Below are 25,062 nucleotides of genomic sequence, written 5' to 3' on the forward strand. Positions count from 1 at the left end.
CCGTGAAAAATAGAAAATAGAAAATCTGATTGGGTTTGGAATTTTGGTGGTTTCAGTTACGGATAGGGCGGACTTCGTATTATTGATTGAGATCGTGCTGTAATTTGACCGTGCATAGCAGACCGGGTCGGCAACACTACAAAAAGCGACTGTACGGAAATAGCATCAGAAACTAATTGAAATTTACCTTATAATCTTGTTAGACACGCAGTATTAATTACAATGTAGTCTTCATGGCTGTCCTCCTAATTTCTCTTGTAGGACGACCCGTCTTTCACTTTTCTCCGTCTGTTGAAAACTTCTTCAAGTTGCCACTGTCATGATCAGTTTACAAATTTGATGATAACTCCCTCGAATCACTATTGAAACAACCTCGCTTTGTAATGTAATTTTAATTTTAATTTCCACCCAAAAGCACATTCAACACATCGCTGAAAAATACACGTCTTTCGTATCAAGACAAGAGAGAGAGTCCTCAATTAGTTCTTAAAAACAAAAACCTACGCAAAACTATAAAGACGGACAAAATTATTTATAAAAATCGGTCGCTGGCGCAGCTCTCTTCTGCGTGCGCGATCGTAAATTATATCTTTGTATTGGCGGAGGCGCGGAAGTCAAAGTACCATTACACTATGTCTGCAATGATAATGTCCGAGAGGACAGATTTATCGCTTCCTCAGCCTCGCAGGGTCGTAGAGCCACATCACGTCTGCCGAGTCGGTTTACAGGTCATTTGCAGCAGGACGAGTACACGACGTGGATAGTGGGACAATGTAGGGGGCACAAGATCACGTCTGTTAATTTCTTACTTTTCTGATCTGTGACATGACTTTTGAGGTCTCTGGAATGTCACGACACGGCAATTGTCGTCGCGGCTTCCCTTGACGTGGACGCGGTGAGAGATGTGTCGGTAGCAGTGTGTCTGACAAGGACAGTGGTCACAGGAGTGAAACCGCATCATTTTTCCATAAAAGTCCCCATTCTGAGCACACTTGAAGATACACGCACCAACATGTGGAGGTCGAGAGGAGGAAGAAGCATTGCAAGATAACATTTGTGGTACTCGTTCAAGCCTGACACCTGGCGCAATAGTACGAGGTGGCCTCAAGTACATAACAAGATTACGTCTGTTAATTTCTTACTTTTCTGACCTGTGACATGACTTTTGAGGTCTCTGGAACATCTTCTGACAACATAATGCGCAAACCGAATCACCTCAATCCAGAGGGCGGTCAGCTGTTGCCGTGGCCAGTGAGTTCTCCGCACCTCTAGTCTGTTTCATAAATTTGGCCACAGGCCGCTGAGAGAATATCGTGCCACCACTGTGACTGATGACCTCTGGCACAGAGTATATGTAAGAATAAAATATAAGAATTAATATAAGGACTGATATAAGAACGAAATATAAGAATGTGGGCATTTAAAAGGATTGTAACGCCTGAAAATATTGTACACACATATACTATATAATAAATGCATGACACTTATTGTGAAACACAGTCATAATTTTACAATTAGTATAATGCCCTTGTATACTTAACTTGATAAGAAACATCATGTAGTAATCTTCTATGGACATGGGTAGATAAATGTAAAATAAATAAAATAAATAAATAAATAAAAGCAGTAATTGGGTTTTGAACGTGGGGCACAAAACTGAGAGGCTGCATCACTAGCCATTGTGACACCATTTCACCTGAGATTACTTTGCTCTAAAAGACACACACGTAAAGTAGCTAAAAAACTTTGACTGTTGTTTTCCCGAATAAGCTTAGACATGTGTTAGCTTATTTTGACTCCTCTTGCACTGTGCAAAGTTTAAGTTACAGCACTCGGCATTTTCTCCTCATTGAGCCAGCTCGATGTACGGCCAGGTCAGAGTCGAGCCGCTGATGTTACCTGAGGTGGCGCCTCCCTACTAAATGTATTCCCTCAAATCACCTAAAATATAATAGTGTATGTTCTTACTATACTGCAGACCCACAATAAGAAAAGTGGTATTTGTTTTCATTCTTGATGTTGCAGTTTTAATGGCCAGATTCCTGATGTTGCAGTTTTAATGGAAAGCAGTGTAATTTCCCAGACGAGTGAAGATACAAAGTGAGAAGCTCGTCTTACTTTCACATTTCTTACAATAATCAAACTATTCGAGCAAATCAGATCTCTGTAAAGTCATTTCTACATCTGCAATCTGCAAGACACCTTATAGTTTGCAGTGGAAGGTACCTCCGCTACCACTGTCACTGCAGAAGAAGTTATCAAAAAGTTTCTGTTCGAGGGCACTGTTGTAGTGTATATGCGACACAGCACATGTCCGACGGTGATATATGAGCTCTGATGTGTAGGGACAGCTTAGTGAGGCATTCGTGTCTTCCTGACACGTGTGCGGAAAAAGTGTGCCGTGGCAATATTAGTACCAAATGTGTCCAAACTGGACCAATGTGCTGCTGTTCTTTTCTCAGCTGCTGAAGGACAAACACCAGTCAGAGAACAGAGAATGTGTTTCGGGCAGCACATCTGTTGAAAACCACAGTTCAGGAATCGTACACCAACTTCCGTGCCTGTGACAGTTTGACACGAGACGCCAGCTGATCTAGGAGGTTGGCTTCACCCATTAGAGATAAATGGGAGACACTCGAGCACCTGCCCTTCAGTCCCAATTTCTCCCTGTTCGATTATCCTGCCGGCGGTACCTTAAAAAAGTCCCCGAAGGGTCGACAATTCCTGCCGGACGAAGGTGTGCGGCAGGCAGTTACGGACTTCTCTGCGTAGCAGGACACGGTGTTCTTCCGAGCAGGTGCCTTCGACTTGGTGTGTAGGTGGGAGGATTGCCTCAGTGCTCACAGCCATTTTGCGCGATTGCAATCCCAGACTGTACGGCCTTCGAATGGGAACTTTTTGATTGCCCTTTATAATTAATGTTTGTCAGAATGTCTATACACAAATAGTACCAAGGAATACATTTCACTGTGAGTACTTCACTTACAAAAAAGGAAAAATCGATAATTTGTCCTTGTACTCCTCCACGTAGTAGGTGAATATGGATTGGGGCTAAGAAATGGAAGAGGAAGCCACCTGGTAGAATTTTTCACAGAGCATAACTTAATCATAGCTAACACTTGGTTCAAGAATCATGAAAGAAGGTTGTATACATTGAAGAACCCTGGAGATACTAAAAGGTTTCAGATAGATTATATAAAGGTAAGACACAATTTAAAACCTGGTTCCTAAATCTCAAAGACATTTCCAGGGGCAGATGTGGACTCTGAGCACAATCTATTGGTTATGAACTGTAGATTAAAACTGAAGAAACTGCAAAAAAGATGGGAATTTAAGATGGGACCTGGATAAACTGAAAGAACCGGAGGTTGTACAGAGTTTCAGGGAGAGCATAAGGGAACAATTGACAGGAATGGGGGAAAGAAATACAGTAGAAGAAGAATGGGTAGCTTTGAGAGATGACAGAGAGAAGGCAGCAGGGGATCAAGTAGGTAAAAAGCCGAGGGCTAGTAGAAATCCTTGGATAACAGAAGAAATATTGAATTTAATTGATGACAGGAGAAAATATAAAAATGCAGTAAGTGAAGCAGGCAAAAAGGAATACAAACGTCTCAAAAATGAGATCGACAGGAAGTGCAAAATGGCTAAGCAGGGATGGCTAGAGGACAAATGTAAGGATGTAGAGGCTTGTCTCACGAAGGGTAAGATAGATACTGCCTACAGGAAAATTAAAGATACCTTTGGAGAAAAGAGAACGACTTGTATGAATATCAAGAGCTCAGATGGAAACCCAGTTCTAAGCAAAGAAGGGAAAGCAGGAAGGTGGAAGGAGTATATAGAGGGTCTATACAGGGGCGATGTTCGTGAGGACAATATTATGGAAATGGAAGAGGATGTTGATGAAGATGAAATGGGAGATACGATACTGCACGAAGTGTTTGACAGAGCACTGAAAGACCTGAGTCGAAACAAGGCCCCGGGAGTAGACAACATTCTATTAGTGGATGCATATTCAATAAAGTGAGGAAACGTCAAATTTCACCTGTAAAAGGTACAGGAAATTTAAATAACAGTGCTGCAGACGCTATTCCAAAGGGTGTAGTACAATTTTCGACAGAGTCATAGAGTTCATCGAGGATGATGATGCTGTGCGAAAGATGAGTTTCCCAGTGGATTTAGAAATACTTGCCTATATGATTGTTTCACGTGCATATGGTAACTGTGGGCGCTGTACGGTGACAGTGACCGTATTAGCATTTTAAGTAATTGATAATAATAAAGTGTAAAGTTTGTAAGTACGCTGTTCAGTTCAAGACTTCTGCTCTCCACGGGAAGATGTATGAGGTGAATACAAGATTGAGTTGTGGCATGAGATGCTTAGGTGTAGGCAGAGAAGGCACAAATCTGTTTTGTGGCTTGATGAACTTGCCTGCCGGCCGGTGTGGCCGAGCAGTTCTAGGCGCTTCAGTCGGGAACCGCGCAACTGCTACGGTCGCAGGTTCGAATCCTGCCTCGGGCATGGATGTGTGTGATGTCCTTAGGTTAGTTAGGCTTAAGTAGTTCTAAGTTCTAGGCGACTGATGACCTCAGCTGTTAAGTCCCATAGTGCTCAGAGCCATTTGAACCATTTTTGAACTTGCCTGCACTAGTATCTAGGATCAGTGATTACAACAGAACACTTTTCAGTACTCTTGGAGTTGAGTGCAAGGATATGAAAGCAGCTATTGAGGAAGCTGTAGACATTAACAATGAAGGGGAAAAAGACATTGTGAGTCTCTTGTGACGAAACCTGGATGAAAAGGGGCAATACACTACATCGTGGTGTAACATGTCATTAGTGTAGATACAGGGAAAATCTTAGTCTTCCAAGTAATGAGCAAGTATTGCTCTCAGTGTGACACAAGAAAGAACAATGATGGCAGTGAAGAAGAAAGGTGGCAGCAGGAGCACAAGAAAGTATGCAGCAAGAAACTTGGGGCTAAGTGGTGGAATGGAAGCAGCGGGGACAAAACTAATATTCCAGAGGTCAGTTGAAAAATATGGTGTTAGTTATGTGAAGTTTCTAGGTAATGGACCTTCCAGTGCTTTTAAGACTGTTTGAGAGAGCAATTGTTATGGCTCACAAAAACTAAATTTGAAAACCTGGACTGTGTGTGGCATATTCAAAAGTGAATGGGGGGTAGACTACTCTAATTGAAGAAAGAAATGAAAGGCAAGAAATTAGAAGGAAGTTCACACTTACAAAAAACCCATCGGGGGTAACTTCGTAGTGTGGAAACAATGTGCAAGTCGTGTGGGCAAATTCTTTCATAGACTTTCCACAGATGGTGATCCTCAACATTCCCTTTGTGACATGTAGTGATGCAAATATCTTCAGGCAGAAGCCAGTGGAAAGCCATACACTAACAAACATCGTTTGCCACTTGCTGTTTTAGATGCTATAAAACTAACTTTCAGGTATCTAGCCAATCCTGAACTGCTGAAAAAATGTGTACACGGGAAAACACAGAATGTAAATGAGAACTAGAATCACCTTGTTTGGATGCGTTGTCCAAAAACACTATTTGTATCCTCAATTGTTGTGAACATCCCTTCATGTGACGTCTGTCTAGCATTCGATAGTAGAAATGCAGGTAAGGTTAAGCGCATGCAGAGACCGGCCTTCCATCCAGGTGCATTCACACTCGAGACGCACACAAGCATTGATGAAGCATTACTGGAGAAAGCTCAGGCAGCAGAAAGAAAAATGCAAAATTTGAAGTATCAACAATGTAGAAAAAGACAGATTGCGATTCGCCTTAAAGAAGACACGACACGTAAGTTGCAGACAGGCCCACCCAACCGCCCCCCCCCCCTCCCACACACACACACACACACACACACACACACACACACACACACAAACACACACAGCGAGATGCTGCAGTCGGCAGTCATGTGTGCATGAGACGTGCCTGCTACTCCAGGAAGACGAGGAAGAAAAAAAAGATTCAGGACATGGGCATCATTAGTCACTAGATGTACACCAATATTGTCAAAAATTTAAATAAAAAGTTTAAATGTCAATTGCCATAAACTGACTTTTCTTAGCTATAATGTACCTTTTTCTCAGGAACTGTAAAAGCTAACATTCTGATATTTGCTGTAGTTCTTAAGATTACTGAATAATCCTGCTCAGCAGTTTTCCATTATATTTTCTCTGAGAAAAGTTCTCCTTTAAAATTTGAGAAATATAGAGCAGTCCCTGGTAACACAAAACTGAAAAATTAATTTCAAAGCAACTACGACCTTAAACAAAAATCGGTTCCACGCACTTATGTAGATGTAAACTGTGAAATTCCACTTTTATTGCTCGAGTAGTTTACGAGAAAAGGTTATAGAAATAATGGTTCAAAATGGTTCAAATAGCTCTGAGCACTATGGGACTTAACATCTGAGGTCATCAGTCCCCTAGAAATTAGAACTACTTAAACCTAACTAACCTAAGCACATCACACACATCCATGCCCGAGGCAGGATTCGAACCTGCGACCATAGCAGTCACGCGGTTCCGGACTGAAGCGCCTAGAACCGTATGGCCACTGCGGCCGGCTAAACAGTGGTAATTGAAAAATAAAATCCTTATAAGATGTTTGTCATCATGCATTGTCAACCAAAAACTGCACAGAATATCAAGCATTATGTTGTACATAATAGCCTCAAGTTTAGTATTTTAGCTGTCATATTGTTGGAGATACATATGTGAAAGTACAAGAACACATTTTGCCCTATGCCTGTCCTTAGAGAGTATCATTTTCTTATTAGTACTCTCCACATTCAGGAAGACCTTCAGGGTTTGATGATGATCATTCAGATGCTTGAATCCACAATGATCCAGGTTGGTGTTCTTGAGGACTGCCAAATGTGATGAACTATGATCATTTCACCATCATATGATATTTGCATGCAGGGGGGAAGGTTCAAAAATTGGCTGCATGGATACCACATGGTCCAAGCCAAAATCACAAAAATCAGTGGGTAGCCATATGTGCGTCTCTGCTTATTTATCGTCCACTGGCTCGTGAACAACACTGACCATTCCTATCCTGTATCGTGATTAGTGGTGAGAAAAGGTTCCTTTATGATAACGTAAGGAAAAGAAATGAGGCTGAGCCCAAATTAAGCAGCAACTCCCTGCGTAAAGACCTGTGCACATCCACAAAAAATAATTTTATGCATCTGGTGGAACGGCAACGGAGGGGTGTACTTCCCCGAGGTGTAACAGTCACTGCTGACGATAACTGTCAAAAACTGACACATCTTGCAGATGTAATCTGAGAACAGTGACCAGGAAGATGGGGTCAAGTGATGCTGCTCCACAATAATGCATGCCTGCATTCTGCTAGACTGACAGGAATTGGATTGGGAAGTCACACCACACCCATCTGATCTTGCACCCTCAGTTTTCACCTTTTCTACTCTCTATCAAACAACCTTAAAGGAAATTCATTTCTGGATGAAAATGTGCTTCAAACATGGCTCAACAAGTTCTTTGCCTCAAAACCAAATGATTTCTACTGCTGCAGAACTGAAATGTTACCCCAGACGTTGTAAATAGTGATGGAGAACATATTATTGACGACTAAAGACTGTTATGTGTGTCTTTTGTGTTTATTAAACTTATGGAAAAATGCTACGAACTTATGCACTAAACCGATACATTGTATTGGAGTTTAATTGCTTTTACTTTAAGATATTCATAATTTTTTGATTTCCATCAAAGATTCTCTGTTTTGCTGGCAACAACTGGAAGTAAAATCCATTACAATTTTCTCTACCAGCTTGTCCCCAAATAAACGACAGCACAATCGTGGTTTGTTTCAGATTGGACGTGACAGATTGCAGAACACTCGGCGGGGCCCTGTTCTCCTACCTCGTCGGGCTGCCGCGACTTCACACGCTTCGAATGGAAAATATGGCTTTTGCGAGGCTGCAACCGGGTGTGAGCAGCATCCTCGAATTGTCAGGTGTGCGCTGCCTGACATTCGATTATTCCGTTGTCGCTGGAGTTCCGTTTGAAAAGTTTCCAGAAAAGCTCGTCAATCTCAGGTAACAAAAGATCTACACCTGTTAGATTACCCTGCAATTTTGGCAATGTGTTCCTAAATATAGAGCATACCAAGAAGTGGTACAGAATGGGACAGTGCTTTAATGCCACTGCTTATCAGTATGACATCCTGAAGACACATTCCAGTTGGAAACTGCTGTCTTCCAGCCACATATTTGAGCCATCGTATCCCTGTACAGTTTTTACCCACCGTACTTCCCTCCAATAACAAACTGACAATTTGTTTGTGTCCCAGGTTGGGACCTACTGACAAATCCTTTCTTTTAATCAAGTTGTGCCATAAATATTTTTCTTCCCCAGTTTCTGTCTACTTTCTCCTTGGGTATTCGATTTACCCATCTAATCTACAGCATTCTTTTGCACCATCTTATTCCAAAAACTTCTATTCTTTTCTTATCTGAACTGTTTATTTTACATGTTTCACATTTATATGAGGCTTTACTCCAGCCAGAAAAGACTTCCTGTGCTCTTTTTCAGAAGTGATTTTCTTCATATTTTCACTTGCTGCTTCACGTCTTCTCTACTTTAACCAGCATCATTTATTTTGCTGCTCAAATAGCAAAACTCATTCACTCGTTTAGTATCTCATTTCTGAATCTGATTCTCTCAGTACTGCCTGATTTAATTTGACTACATGCCATTACCCTCATTTTACTTTTGTTGATGTTCATCTTATAATCTCTTTCCAAGACAGTAGCCATCCTGTTAAACTGCTTTTCCGAGTCATATGGTCCCTCTGACAGGATTATAATGTCAGCAGCAAACCTTTTCTCTGTCAGAATTAAAATGTCGCCAACAAACTTCAAACAGAAAACAACACAACTAAGAAATTAACAGGAAAGCTACACCTTAATAACATCATATTCGTATAAATGATTGACAGGTAGATAATAAAATGAAATTAAATTAAAGCATCGTCAGTAGAGCTCATAAAGGGAGCAGCACAGTACTGATCAATGAAGAGCAATATATAGAAAAAAAATCAAAGATTTCATCTGTGGTGTCACCGCCAGACACCACACTTGCTAGGTGGTAGCTTAAATCGGTCGCGGTCCATTTAGTACAAGTCGGACCCGCGTGTCGCCACTGTGTGATCACAGACCTAGCCCCACCACAAGGCAGGTCTCGAGATACGATATAGCACTCGCCCCAGTTGTACGGACGACATTGCTAGCGACAATACGGATGAAGCCTTCCTCTCATTTGCCGAGAGCCAGTTAGAATAGCCTTCTGCTGAGTCCATGGCTACGACCTAGCAAGGCGCCATTAGCCTTACCTAGTTTGAGAGTTATCGTATAAATGTCTCAAGAAGAACGCTGTATTCATCAAAGAATAAAAGTTAAGTATAAAGCAGCTACGTACTTTTCTTGCTACCATTCAATAGTTATCCTGTTCCAGACTTGACGCCGGTCGGCGTGTGTGTACGCGTGCCTTTCTTTCGGCTCCCTTCCCAGTGTGGCGTAGCAAGCTTGTTACGCCACATCATCATCTCCTTGAACAATATCAGAAAACTGAAATCCAATCCAGCAGCACATTTCCTGACACACATAACAAACAATTTCAAAGACATCAAACACATACTCACAGGTAAACAAAAACAACACATCACACAATAGAACCCAAAATCTCCAACACTGAGGCTGACCTGAGGTTCACAAACCCCTTATTCCAGTGAGGGCCATTATCAACTTGATGAATGCACTACCTACCATGTGGCAAAACACATGAAAAAATTGTAACACAGCAATATGAAATGAAGAGCAGCAGAACAGTGAAACACACAAATGAGTGCATAACACAAATAAAAGACTTACACATATCACAAACAGCACCTCTCATAATTTTCAACAAAGAGAATATGTACAACTTGATACCCAGTGCAGACACAATAAAACTAATTGAAGAAAATCTACTGACATTTAACAAACTACCGGCAGAAATGAAAAGACCAAAACCCTTCAAGCAATCACATCCAAAAATTACTTCCAGTTTGAAAAGGAATTTTACTTACAAAAAGATGGCCTTCCAGTGTGATCGTCAGTATCAGAAACATTGGCAAACATATTTATCAGCCACATAGAAAACACATTCTTTGATAAAAACATCATAAGGAAATGACACATAATTGTTTACTGGTACAGGTGGCAGGGGTAAAATACAGGGAACGAAAGGCTATTTACAATTTGTACAGAAACCAGATGGCAGTTATAAGAGTCGAGGGACATGAAAGGGAAGCAGTAGTTGGGAAGGGATTGAGACAGGGTTGTAGCCTCTCCCCGATGTTGTTCAATCTGTATATTGAGCAAGCAGTGAAGGAAACAAAAGAAAAATTCGGAGTAGGTATTAAAATTCACGGAGAAGAAATAAAAACTTTGCTGTCTCTGATAGAATTACAATGACATCGGCAAACCTCAAAGGACTTGGAAGAGCAGTTGAACGGAATGGACAGTGCCTTGAAAGGAGGATATAAGATGAACATCAACAAAAGCAAAACGAGGATAATGGAATGTAGTTGAATTAAGTCGGGTTATGTTGAAGGAATTAGATTAGGAAGTGAGACACTAAAGTAGTAAATGAGTTTTGCTATTTGAGGGGCAAAATAACTACATTTTATATCTTCTCTACTTCGACCATCAGCAGACTGGCAATGGCAAGGAAAGCATTTCTGAAGAAGAGAAATTCGTTAACATCAAGTATTGGTTTAAGTGTCAGGAAGTCGTTTATAAATAGTTTGTACAAGAAGAGAATAGAAGCTTTCGAAATGTGGTGCTACAGAAGAATGCTGAAGATTAGATCGGTAGATCACATAACTAATGATGAAGTATTGAACAGAATTAAGGAGAAGAGGAGTTTGTGGCACAACTTGACCAGAAGAAGGGATCGGTTAGTAGGACATGTTCTGAGGCATCAAGGGATCACAAATTTAGCATTGGAGGGCAGCGTGGAGGGTAAAAATCGTAGAGGGAGACCAAGAGATGAACACACTTAGCAGATTCAGAAGGATGTAGGTTGCAGTAGGTACTGGGAGATGAAGAAGCTTGCACAGGATAGAGTAGCATGGAGAGCTGCATCAAACCAGTGTCTGGACTGAAGACCACAACAACAGCAACAAATCTGTGGATGTCATAATCTGTAGGGTGAATGAACCAACAGAGTAAATAGATAAACTTCATACAGACATAAACAGCATGAAAATAAATAAATAAATAAATTCAATTCACCATGGAAAAAGAAACACAAAATCAAATACATTTCGTGGATATAACAATAAAGAGAGACAGCAGTAGGCAAACATTTGACATATTCAGAAAGCGAAGAGCCACAGATACAATTACACATGCTTCAACCAACTATCAGTAAAATAAAAAATTATCAGCCCTGTGACATATACCACTCAGCCAAGAAAACCATGAAAAAGAATTACAACCATACAACTAATTGCCAAACAATGTTTATAAAATCCATATAGTGCAAAAGACTCAACCCCAAAATCAAAATATAACTAAAGAAAAATGAAAACAAGCAGAGAACACAAACACTTAAAAATGCCATAGACACTACAACACACAAAGAAACACAAACTAACAGACATAACTAACAGAAAGAAATGGCGCAATTTAATATACACACAGAATAACAAATACACTAGAGAAACAGGGATTACACATTGCTTATGGAATGAGATACCCATTCCTGTCACATTTACAAACAACAACAGACAAACCAGATATTAACCAAGGAGTGTACCACCGAGACTGTATGCTCTTCCTAAAGTGCATAAAGAAGGTCTGCCTTTACGGCCTATAGTCAGTAATATTGACGCACCCACATATGATTTAGCCAAACATCTAGCTTCTTTGTTGAGACCATTTGTTGGCAAATGTTCACACCATATACGGAACTCTGCTGATTTTATTAATAGACTGGGGGCTCTCCACTTAAGGTGGGGTAGGACGTCAGACTTGGAGCAGGAGAGGCACCACAGGACATTTTATTTTCTGCTGTCTATACTTTTACAAATAAAGTCATAAAACTTTGTCAGCATGACCAGGAAGGATTCAGTATTCACAATCATAGCAGTGGAAGTGCAAAAATATAACAAAATGATTTTTTTTTTTAGGTATGAAATTTCATCATTTTTTCGCTTACTGTTGGCTGCATTTGTTGCTGTAGGTACATTTTTCTTCACAAGTAAGAGAGATTCTTTGATGAATTTTGCACAGCATACAAACCATACTTACAGGTGTATGAAACTCTAGAATTTTCCAAATCTATTAAAAGCTGTGGTAAAAATTGAGATAATTAACTACAAAATCTAATTTTTTTTCTAAACATAAAGTATAAAACATAACAGCTCATTCATTTTTCAAAAATTAAATAGATTCTAGAGTTTCAGACAGCTGTAAGTACGGTTTGTATGCTGTGCAAAATTCATCGAACAGTCTCTCTTACTTATGAAGAAAAGTGTACCTATAGCAACAAATGCAGCCAATAGTAAGTGGAAAAATGATGAAATTTCACATGTAAAAAAAATTATTTTGTCATGTTTATTAACTTCCGCTGCTACGAGTGTGAATCCTGAATCCTTCCTGGTCGTGCTGACAAAGTTTTATGAATTTACTTGTAAAAGTTGGCTTCAAATTAATGATATGAATATAATAGAGGGAAACATTCCACGTGGGAAAAATATATCTAAAAAGAAAGATGATGAAACTTACCAAACAAAAGCGCTGGCAGGTCGATAGACACACAAACAAACACAAACATACACACAAAATTCTAGCTTTCGCAACCTATGGTTGCCTCGTCAGGAAAGAGGGAAGGAGAAGGAAAGACAAAAGGATATGGGTTTTAAGGGAGAGGGTAAGGAGTCATTCCAATCCCGGGAGCGGAAAGACTTACCTTAGGGGGAAAAAAGGACAGGTATACACTCGCACACACACACATATCCATCCACACATACACAGACACAAGCAGACATTTGTAAAGGCAAAGAGTTTGGGCAGAGATGTCAGTCGGGGCGGATGTACAGAGGCAGAGATGAAGTTGAAAGACAGGTGAGGTATGAGCGACGGCAAATTGAAATTAGAAATTAGCGGAGATTGAGGCCTGGCAGATAGCGAGAAGAAAGGATATGCTGAAGGGCAAGTTCCCATCTCCGGAGTTCTGACAGGTTGGTGTTAGTGGGAAGTATCCAGATAACCCGGACGGTGTAACACTGTGCCAAGATGTGCTGGCCGTGCACCAAGGCATGTTTAGCCACAGGGTGATCCTCATTACCAACAAACACTGTCTGCCTGTGTCCATTCATGCGAATGGACAGTTTGTTGCTGGTCATTCCCACATAGAACGCTTCACAGTGTAGGCAGGTCAGTTGGTAAATCACGTGGGTGCTTTCACACGTGGCTCTGCCTTTGATCGTGTACACCTTCCGGGTTACAGGACTGGAATAGGTGGTGGTGGGAGGGTGCATGGGACAGGTTTTACACCGGGGGCGGTTACAGGGGTAGGAGCCAGAGGGTAGGGAAGGTGGTTTGGGGATTTCATAGGGATGAACTAAGAGGTTGCGAAGGTTAGGTGGACGGCGGAAAGACACTCTTGGTGGAGTGGGGAGGATTTCATGAAGGATGGATCTCATTTCAGGGCAGGATTTGAGGAAGTCGTATCCCTGCTGGAGAGCCACATTCAGAATCTGATCCAGTCCCGGAAAGTATCCTGTCACAAGTGGGGCACTTTTGGGGTTCTTCTGTGGAAGGTTCCGGGTTTGAGGAGATGAGGATGTGGCTCTGGTTATTTGCTTCTGTACCAGGTTGGGAGGGTAGTTACGGGATGCAAAAGCTGTTTTCAGGTTGTTGGTGTAATGGTTCAAGGATTCCGGACTGGAGCAGATTCGTTTGCCACGAAGACCTAGGCTGTAGGGAAGGGACCGTTTGATGTGGAATGGGTGCCAGCTGTCATAATGGAGGTACTGTTGCTTGTTGGTGGGTTTAATGTGGACGGACGTGTGAAGCTGGCCATTGGACAGGTGGAGGTCAACGTCAAGGAAAGTGGCATGGGATTTGGAGTAGGACCAGGTGAATCTGATGGAACCAAAGGAGTTAAGGTTGGAGAGGAAATTCTGGAGTTCTTCTTCACTGCCACCCATTCCACATCAAACGGTCCCTTCCCTACAGCCTAGGTCTTCGTGGCAAACGAATCTGCTCCAGTCCGGAATCCTTGAACCATTACACCAACAACCTGAAAACAGCTTTTGCATCCCGTAACTACCCTCCCAACCTGGTACAGAAGCAAATAACCAGAGCCACATCCTCATCTCCTCAAACCCGGAACCTTCCACAGAAGAACCCCAAAAGTGCCCCACTTGTGACAGGATACTTTCCGGGACTGGATCAGATTCTGAATGTGGCTCTCCAGCAGGGATACGACTTCCTCAAATCCTGCCCTGAAATGAGATCCATCCTTCATGAAATCCTCCCCACTCCACCAAGAGTGTCTTTCCGCCGTCCACCTAACCTTCGCAACCTCTTAGTTCATCCCTATGAAATCCCCAAACCACCTTCCCTACCCTCTGGCTCCTACCCCTGTAACCGCCCCCGGTGTAAAACCTGTCCCATGCACCCTCCCACCACCACCTATTCCAGTCCTGTAACCCGGAAGGTGTACACGATCAAAGGCAGAGCCACGTGTGAAAGCACCCACGTGATTTACCAACTGACCTGCCTACACTGTGAAGCGTTCTATGTGGGAATGACCAGCAACAAACTGTCCATTCGCATGAATGGACACAGGCAGACAGTGTTTGTTGGTAATGAGGATCACCCTGTGGCTAAACATGCCTTGGTGCACGGCCAGCACATCTTGGCACAGTGTTACACCGTCCGGGTTATCTGGATACTTCCCACTAACACCAACCTGTCAGAACTCCGGAGATGGGAACTTGCCCTTCAGCATATCCTTTCTTCTCGCTATCCGCCAGGCCTCAATCTCCGCTAATTTCTAATTTCAATTTGCCGTCGCTCATACCTCACCTGTCTTTCAACTTCATCTCTGCCTCTGTACATCCGCCCCGACTGACATCTCTGCCCAAACTCTTTGCCTTTACAAATGTCTGCTTGTGTCTGTGTATGTGTGGATGGATATGTGTGTGTGTGCGAGTGTATACCTGTCCTTTTTTCCCCCTAAGGTAAGTCTTTCCGCTCCCGGGATTGGAATGACTCCTTACCCTCTCCCTTAAAACCCATATCCTTTTGTCTTTCCTTCTCCTTCCCTCTTTCCTGACGAGGCAACCATAGGTTGCGAAAGCTAGAATTTTGTGTGTATGTTTGTGTTTGTTTGTGTGTCTATCGACCTGCCAGCGCTTTTGTTTGGTAAGTTTCATCATCTTTCTTTTTAGATATATTTACTTGTAAAAGTATAGACAGTGGAAATTAAAATGTCCTGTGGTGCCTCTCCTGCTCAAAGTCGGCTCGTTTGACGTCCTACCCCCTTTAAGTAGTTCAGATCTTCTAGTGAGTTTTGATGTAATTTCCCTTTTCACAAAAGTACCTCTTGCAGATTCCTTGATTCTAATTGGTCAACAGTTTGAATCAGACATTATGTTGAAACAAAGCAGTACTCTTTCCTCAACTTATTTTATGTTTAACCAGGAATATTATGAACAGTCTGACGGTGTCACCATGGGCAGCCCTCTGTCTCCTCTGGTGGCTAACCTCCTTATGGAGGATTTTGAGGAGAGAGCACTTGAATCAGCGGTCTGTAAATGAACTGTTTTTTGGAGCTATGTCGATGACACTTTCACAGTGTGGCCCCACAGAGAAGAAAAGTTAATGGAGTTTTTTCATCATCTTAACTCCATCCATGAGAATATTCGATTTACTATGGAACTAGAGAAAGATGGCTGCCTTCCATTCCTGGATGTTTTGGTTAAACAGAAGAGCGACGGCACTGTGGAACATTCTGTCTATCGGAAGCCCACTCACACTGATTTGTATTTGCATTTATCAAGTTGCCATCACCCATCCCAGACTGTGAGTGTACTTAAAACCCTTGTACACAGGGCACACACGGTGTCGGATGCAGAGAATTTGCCTATGGAACTGGCACATTTGAGGATGGTGTTCAGAGACAATGGGTGCTTGACCCGGCAAATTAACAGGGCGTTCTCAACTAGAGCCAGGAACCGGGAAGTGGATAAAGAGGAGAACGTCCCAGCCAAGTCCCTAGCTTTTCTTCTCTTTGTCGGAAATATCTCCTTCAAGATAGCAAGGATTCTTAATCATTTTCATGTGAAAGTGGTTTTTTGTCCGCCTTCTACGATTTCGGATTTGCTGGGATGGATGAAGGATGATTTGTCACTGCGGAAGGCGGGAATTTACATAATACCATGTTAATGTGGTATGGCCTAAATAGGACAGACAATGCGTACAGTGGAAGAGTGTTGTACAGAACAACAACGATGCACTCACCTACTGCAAGCCAGTAAGTCTGCAGTTGCGGAACATTGTATTTCTAATGGACATTCAATGGAGTACTACAAAACTTCGATTTTGGCCACTGCAAAAACTTTTTGGACTCCATTATCAAAGAATCAGTGGAAATACGCATTGCGGGAAATCTAATGAACCGTGACAGTGGTTACCAATTGAATAATGCATGGAATCCCATTGTCTCCGAAATTTGCTCGAGACGAAGACCCCAGAAGAGTTCGATAGCTGCGGCCAGTGACAATACCCACGGCAGCTGAGTATTGCAATTCCACCAGCAAGGGCGCTGCCACTGGGAGGTGTGGCCCTATCTGTCTCTGCGACTGCAACGCATGCGCAGCATTACTATCAGTGCACTATATAAGATGGAGTTGAGAACGTCTTTGTCAGTCCTCGTTCGGCTCACCTGAAGATGGTTGGCAGTTGTACAGTCGAAATATCGTGCAGTGAAGTTTATGACGACTGGCTGCAAGCCCGAAATCTTTTTGAACACAGGAATATACTAGTTAGAATGCCAAGAACATGAACCAGTATATCTGGTGATGACAGGTGGGAATTTCAAAACAAGGTGGCGGTGGTGGTTGTTGGGATGTTTAAGGGGGACTAAACAGCTAAGGTCATCAGTCCCCCTCAAAACAAGGTATAAAGAACTTGTAAGAAGTTGGAAATATAAGAATAGCAATTCTACCTCTGCTGGATACCTGATAAAACAAGGGCATGAACTATCCAACATGGAACAGGACATGAAAATTATTAAGGTGAACAACTACAACAAAAAAACTCCAGACATTACAGGGAAACTTTCATATACAAAGAGTCCTTGCAATGAATAAGGAAGTACTTAATGAGAAAATCAATAAAAGCAGTTACTCACAGATCAGTCATTAAAACAATAACAGAGATGTGGAACATCTCTCTCTCTCTCTCTCTCTCTCTCTCTCTCTCTCTCTCTCACACACACACACACACACACACACACACACACAAAACAAATGAAAAATATCAAGCCATACACACAACATAAACAAAAGACGAAAGATAAGCACACAGCGACAATTGGCATTACCCGTGGTAAACACCACATGGTGAACACATAGTGAAAGTGCAAGTGAGTTGTTGCAATAAAGGTGGGTGAAAAAATAACAGAAATCCGCCATCTGGATTATGGGGAACAAGTGAACACATCTCCAGGACCACACATATGAACTAGCATCAATGGAAATCATAAGTAACACCAAATGATAATTTAACCTCATGAAACTAGTGCTATAAATGTTGTTTCTAATCGGAAAAACAAGAGAAAAACATAAGAAAACATAACATAGTAACATATTTGGACTACTACCTAATGCATTTTTATCATAGATATAAAAACAAATATGTATTTCAGGCCACTAAAGATGCTTCATAAATGAAAGAAGTGAAACGCATATGGCAAAAAACAAACTGCCTTTCATTTAGTTGCAAAGACAAAACGTACCTCCAAGAAAAAATATTTCTTATCGCTGAACTTCAAAACCCTTTCCAAATTTTTTGTCCATATCTGTCACAGCTTCCCAACATTTCCACTGAATAATATTATGATAGCTGCAACCGTGTTTCACTCCCTTCTCAGCTGCTACCACCTTCATTTTATCTGCATCTTTTTCCACTCACATGAAGCATATGATACCACCTGGTGTGACTGTAACTCGATCCCATGGCTCTGATTTCAAGCTTCGGGAATCTGTGAGTCCAGTGGCTACACATACTCCTTATTTTTTTTTCTTTTAAGATGTCTTGAGGCCTTCAGCTGCCATTCTCTTTATTTCCTGTACGATTGTACAATTTCGGCCTTAGGCCATTTTCAAGTATTTTTATGCATGATTTTTTAGTAGCAGATTATGTCATTCACATCGTTGTTCCTGTGACATCATGTTATGCTCATAAAATAAATCCAATGTGTTCATGCTATTTTAGGAGCATGTTACTTTTGAGCAGTTACATTACATAACATTTTTATTGGTCCTTTTGATCATTTGTTGTACAAGGTATACTGTACAATATTGGACAGATCATTGTGATTTACAATACATGTTTTTAAATCATATAACAGTATTTAAATTGTTTTAGCCTTCATATTATTACAACTGAAGGTTCAGCTTCCATACATTATATTTAACGCAAATAATTATCTTTTTTCTTTTTAGGTATTTGGCAATAAATTTTTATGTTTCAAGATATTCATTTATACTATAATAACATTTTTGCAATAGATATTATGGACAGCAGTTTTAAATCTTGAAATGTCTTTTATTGTTTTAATGTTTGTAGGTAGCTTATTGTATAGTCTTGTTTCCTTTTGCAACTACTTGAAAGTAACACACTCCTAAAATAGTGTGAACACTTCGGATTTATTTTATGAACATAACGTAATGTCATAGAAGCAATGACTCATATGACATAATCTGCTACTAAAAAATCATCCATTAAATACTTGAAAACGGCTGCTGGTAAACCTTTTGGGATGTGAGGTCGTGGTCTGAGAAACTCTTCTGTTCCTGACGTTTTGTCCAGGACTGTGCTGGACATCTTCAGAGGCAGTCCTCTGCCGAGTCTTGCCGACTGACTGGTCGGACGTCCGAGAGCGACATATATACTGTAGGAAAGGGGGCGTGGTCGAAGTAACACGTGATTAGCAGAGATAATCCTTGTCAAAGATAAAACTTAACTATCGATTGTCATCTTGTCAAAGATAAAGTTGTCTAGCGATTCTGCAGAGCTACTGTCCATATGTCACTAAGTTTCATTGCCTCCTCTTCTCTGTTAAAATCATCCTGATGCTTATAAATTTCAATGGCTTCTCTACATAACTGTGGATAATAATTTGACGTTGTAAATAAAATTTCTGTTTCAGAAAACTTCACTTCGTGGTTTCCTGACTGAAGAGCATGCTCTGCCGATAGGAAAAATAGAGAAATCAGCTATAGCAGAGACTTTTGTGCTCTTTTAGCCATGTATTTACACTCCTCTTGGTAGTTCCAATATAAACTTTACCACATGTACACAGAATTTTGTATACACCACATGTCAACACAGGAGGGTGTTTATCCTTCGCAGATTGCAGCACTTGACTTATTTTCTTTGTTGGTGTAAAGACCGGTCTGATGTCATGTTTCTGTAAAATCTTACCAATCTGATCTGTTACTTTTTTAATAATACCTGATAATGGCCTAAAGCCAAAATTGTACAATCGTACAGGAAATAAAAAGAATGACAGCCAAAGGCTACAAGAAATCTTTCAAAAAATTGCACTGAAAATTATAGACTCCTTATATGATGACTTTTGCTTGTGGTACGGCTATGAGTCCGTGGCCTTAGCTGAACGTCAACTTCAAGGTGTCGTACAGAGAGCCCATTCTTGGGACCTGTAGCACGGCTCCCAGTTTTCCTCCAATAAAGCACATATCATACATTTTTGTTGCCACAACACGGTCTGTGCAAATCGAAAGCTCTACTTAGAAATCCAGTGCCGTGAGATACATTGACCTTCTTCTGGGCTCCTATTATAATAGACACTGTTACACCATACCTGTCAGCTTAAAACAAGTTGGATGCAGAATCTCAATGCTCTCCACTTTCTTACGTCTTTTTCCACTTTTGTGTGTGGTTCGTACTGCACAGCTTATAACGGTCGTCTTCACTCAGGTACTCTTTCCAGATGGTCCTTCCATTTAATTCTAAATTCATATATCTTATCATTTTTTTTATTCAACTTTGAACTGTTTTTGTAATATGCATTTTTATTTTGTCTATTTTTGCGTATCCTTTCACCATTCATAGGAATCTCATTTCCAGCACTTGAATCTTATTTTTTAGTGCATAATGATTGGTATATAAGTTCATAGTGTTTTTCCATAAGTTTAATAAACACAATAGATACTCATAACAGAGACTTTAGTCATCAGTAATATATTCTCCTTCACTGTTTACAACAGTCTGCCAATGCCGGTGTAAATTTTTGATTCTACGACTAGAAATCGTTCTTTCGAGACGAAGAACTCGTCGAGCCACTTTCGGAGCACATTTTCATGTCGAATTGAATTTCCTTGAAGGTTGTTTGATGAAAAGCAGAAGGATGAAAATTTTAGGGTACAAGATCAGGTGAATAAGGTGGGTGTGGAATGACTTCCCTACCCAACTCCTATGTAGTGCTTTTTGTCAGTGATGCAAAATGCAGTCTAGCATTATCGTGGAGTAGCATCGCTTCACGCGGTCTTCCTGGTCGTTGTTCTCAGACTGTGTCTGTGAGATGTCTCAGCTCGTAACAATAAATATCAGCAGTGATGGTTACACCCAAGGGAAGCAATTCGAGGCACGCCCCACCATCACTGTTCCATCAGATGCATTACGTTATCTTTTGTGAATACGTGCAAGTCTTTGTACGGACAGTTGCTAATTTGTTTGGGCCTTCACCATTCCTTTCTTTTCCTAATGTTAGCATAAAGACACCATTTCTCGTCACCCGTAAGGATCGGTCGGAGGTGTTCACGAGTCAGTTCACGACGAGCGAGAATAGGTGCAAGTACGGCCACCTGTTCATTTTTATGATTTCGGTTTAGAGTGTGCGGTACCCATTTGCCCAATTTTTGAACCTTCCCCATTGCGTGCAAATGTTGCACAATGGTGGAACGATCACAGTTCATCACATTTGCCAGTTCTCAAGCACACTGACACGGACGAGTGTGGATTAATGCATTTAAACTATCTTCGTCAAGCCCCGAAGGTCTTCCCGATTTCAGGCAGTCACTAATGTCGAAACAATACTTCTTAAAATGAAAAACAATTTTCTTGTTACGCTCTGTCCATTGGCATTATCCCGATGTTTCTGGCCACCTCCACTGCTGTCCGAAAAGTTCAGATTTCTCCACTCTGCCCTCAGTTTTCTACTCTACTCACTATCTCAAAATGACAAAATGGCAATATGTGAATGCAAGTAGCAACAGCAAACTACAAAGAAAAACTGATAATCGCTAAATAAACCCGTAGCGACTGGATTACCGATAAGCAAAACAAAAACGCTATGAAGTTGTTCGCCAAACTAATGTTACACTTGTATTTCCTGCAGCCATTTACCCCCTTGCCTCGTTCAGCCCCTCTCGCTCTGGAACTGCTCCTTCCCTGTGCGTACTGCCACTCTCCTCTTGTTACCTACCCCCCCCCCCCCCCCCCCCCTGCACCCTTTCCTACCTCATATCCCAGTATGTCACTTCCTTTTAGATTCTTTTCTCATTGTTTTCTCTGAGATAAATATGAGCCTCCATGTATATAATTAAATTTTCTGTTGTTCAAACATGCACAATATAGAGGTAACTCCATTGGATGGCCACGTTGTCACAGTAAAAGCAGTGTTTTCATTCTTATCACAGGGAGCTGGGAGTCAAAGAGTGTCAAGGTGACCCGAAGGCCGTAGAAGGGCTGGCCAAGCAGATGCCCGGTCTTAAAATCCACGGCGTCATTCGACCTTTGTAACCGGCTTTCTACGTGTCTGATAACGAGAGTGGTGCAGAACTTGAAGAGGAGGAGAATGTGTTGCTTCGCAGTGCAGAGGAAGCAGTGGATGACTGGAGAGTTGCAGTGATAGTTAAAGAGTGATAACGATGTCTAGGATTAAAGCAGTATATCTGTTCTCTCTCTAGAGAATATATAAAACTGATATGATATTTATAGGGAACTAATTTTAAATACTGATTGCATCTCAGCTGGAATATTGTAACTGGGCCAAAATTTAATACTTCTCAACTTTTGTTACTAGACTGTGTGTCGTAGTGGACTGCTGCAGGCTGTCAGGTCGAAAATATTTATTTTGGGTGTAACGTCACATTAACATTGGTGGAAACTGTTTTGAAACAGGGTAATTACAAGTAATTGTGGAAGTGTGTAGAAAGAACATAAATTATTTACAGTAATATTAGGAAAAGGATAGTGTGCAACTCAGTGGGTCATCTTTACACTGATTAGCAGACAAGTACAACGAATAGACTGTTATACATTCTAACTTCTGGCCGTGTTCGCTCGTGCGAACGTACGCGTATTTTCTTTGCCGAAGGAGGCTCTGACAGAAAGCGGTAATGTGTAACAGTCTTTTAGTTGTGCCTGACTGCCAATCCTTTTCTTAAAATTGTTGATATTCCAGCCTGAAGTTTCCATTGTTTAACCATCTGCAATAGTGTTTGAATTCTGGCTTTAACGATCCGCAATGACGCTCGGTTTCTCGTCGTAATGACAGTGGATTTGAAACAACTTTTTCTTTACGAGATAAAGTGGCAAGACTGATGAGGTAGCCATTCTTAAATATCACTGGCTGGACTAGCATGTATTATTGTGTACAGTAATTAATTTAAAATAGTTACGAAATATTTGTTATCTGTTTATCCAAAAAAATTTTTCTTGCTTATTTATTCACTTTTTATTTGTATTATGTGCAAGTTTCATCAAAATAAATGTTCTCTTTGTGGTAATCTGAAGTTAGAAACTTTTGTCAGTTTTTATGAACTAGTGAAACAATAATAAATTAGCACCAGATACCCTATTATTTTAAGTGTCAATTATACAGGTATTTATCAGGTTACTACTAATTAACATTTTTAAACTTGGCGATACCACGTTCCATTCAGAGCAACGTACCCCTTGAGTTATAAGATGTGATCGACTGTGCTTAATTTATGTCTCTGTACATCTGTGTCATCAGAAAATCTTCTTTAAAGTAATGAGTTCATAGTTCATGTCCGAGAGAGGGGGGGGGGGCGGGGGGAGGGGGGGGGGGAAGGAAAGAAAGAAATACCCAGAAGGGGAGGAGGAAAAGAAATGAAACTTCACAAGTTGAGAGGGTATGTGATGTAGGAATGATTACAGAATGGAGTCAAATTTACAAAATCTTGGCAGTACGAGCCCACTTAACCAGTACGATGTCGCCCCCACTCTGGCCTGGATGCGTGCACTGACTTGGCTGGGAAGGATGTCGTACACTGGCTGCATCCTCTCCTGAGGGGAGCCGGCCCCCAGCTGGCACTCAGTACTCTGCGTACTGGCACTCGGATAGGCTCGATGCCCGAACTGGTCTCGCGCATCTTCTATCAGTGGCGAAACTGGCGATTGTTTTGTTTGCAGAACTCCCTCAATATCGTGCCGTTGTAACATTTTTAAACAAACCAGGTGGATTCTTTCACGCTGTTACATTTTTCTCCCCCGCCACTAGCTCCCTCATACCCCGCCCCGCCCCCTTTCCTTTCCTTTGTGTGTGTGTGTGTGTGTGTGTGTGTGTGTGTGTAAACGTGTGTGTGTGTGTAAACATCATTGGCTTATCATTTGTATGGCAGGTGTGCACAATATCAAAAGTCTCAAATATTAGCTCAGGCTAATTTTATTATCCATTACATTCGTCTGGTTACCTAGAAGCCATTAGTGTAATTAGTTTACTAAAAGCTGTGCTGACTACAAATACCAGTAACATAAAACATTGTTATCATTGTTCATGTGTAAACATCTATCTCATTACTGGCTTTCAGATAAAGTATTTATAGATGCAGCTAATGTCGGGAAACTGGTGGTGAGTTTTGCTCACAACTAGTTTCAGAGTAATTAGCATTTATAGTTGAAGCGTTGCTACCAAAAACAGAATACCATTTTTTGGCAAACTAAGCAGCATAATCCAATAGCAATTATTGTTTTATTTAAAATTCCTCAGTCCCACTGTGGTGGTGGGTGTACTGTAAGATCTTCGGTACACACACCATCAGATTATATGACTTGTCACTCTAACGAAGTAGGCGAGTGTCAACAATATGTCTCATGGTCCTATCATGGCGTGTTTATCTTCTGCCGTTTGGTCAGACGATAGAAATGCCACTTGCACGCTTAGAGTAGCAGATTGACGGTGAACAACTTTAAACAGAACTTGATTAATTTTCACACACATTTATTAAAATAATAACAAGCCTAAAAACTACTTAACTTGGTTCTGGATGCTATTTACAATTGACACTCTGAAGTTCCTTTGTCAAGTATCAGAGACATGTGACAATAAGATTAACGTACCAAGACCAAAGTGTCTGCCATATTCCTGTACACAGCCGTGAAGATAAATGAATAATCTTATTAGGCGCAAACTGAAACTTGACTATTGACTGGTACAGACAAATGCAGACTGGTACAGACTAATGCAGACTGACAAATCGGAGGTCTGTACACTCGTTATAATACCTCGAGCGTTCAGGTATCACTGCGCGAGTGTGATCCGCAAGGACAAAAGGTTCTACGTTAGCAGCAATCTCATTGGCTGCGTTACATATTAATACGCGGATCGGCGGAAGCAGAATTTGGTCCATCTCTTAAGACAGCGCCATCTCGTAGTGCGGAGACGGACGAACGCTGCGCCTGCGCTGTTGTGCTTAGCGGGGCGCGCTCTAGTGGGAAAGTTGTGTACGCGCTAAC

General features: G+C 41.2%; 1 long non-coding RNA gene across 1 annotated transcript in view; it reads left to right on the forward strand.

Annotated features, from left to right (window-relative positions):
• The window catches only part of LOC124564241, a 31,767-nt gene extending 8,663 nt beyond the window's left edge, over window positions 1-23,104 (forward strand). The window contains exons 2-3 of the long non-coding RNA XR_006970528.1: window positions 7,864-8,088; window positions 21,999-23,104. This is a non-coding gene — a long non-coding RNA (uncharacterized LOC124564241). The remainder of the gene's footprint in view (window positions 1-7,863; window positions 8,089-21,998) is intronic.
• The last annotated feature ends 1,958 nt before the right edge of the window (window positions 23,105-25,062 follow it).

The sequence above is a fragment of the Schistocerca americana genome, unplaced genomic scaffold (genome assembly GCF_021461395.2).
Source record: "Schistocerca americana isolate TAMUIC-IGC-003095 unplaced genomic scaffold, iqSchAmer2.1 HiC_scaffold_13, whole genome shotgun sequence".
Taxonomy (NCBI): domain Eukaryota; kingdom Metazoa; phylum Arthropoda; class Insecta; order Orthoptera; family Acrididae; genus Schistocerca; species Schistocerca americana.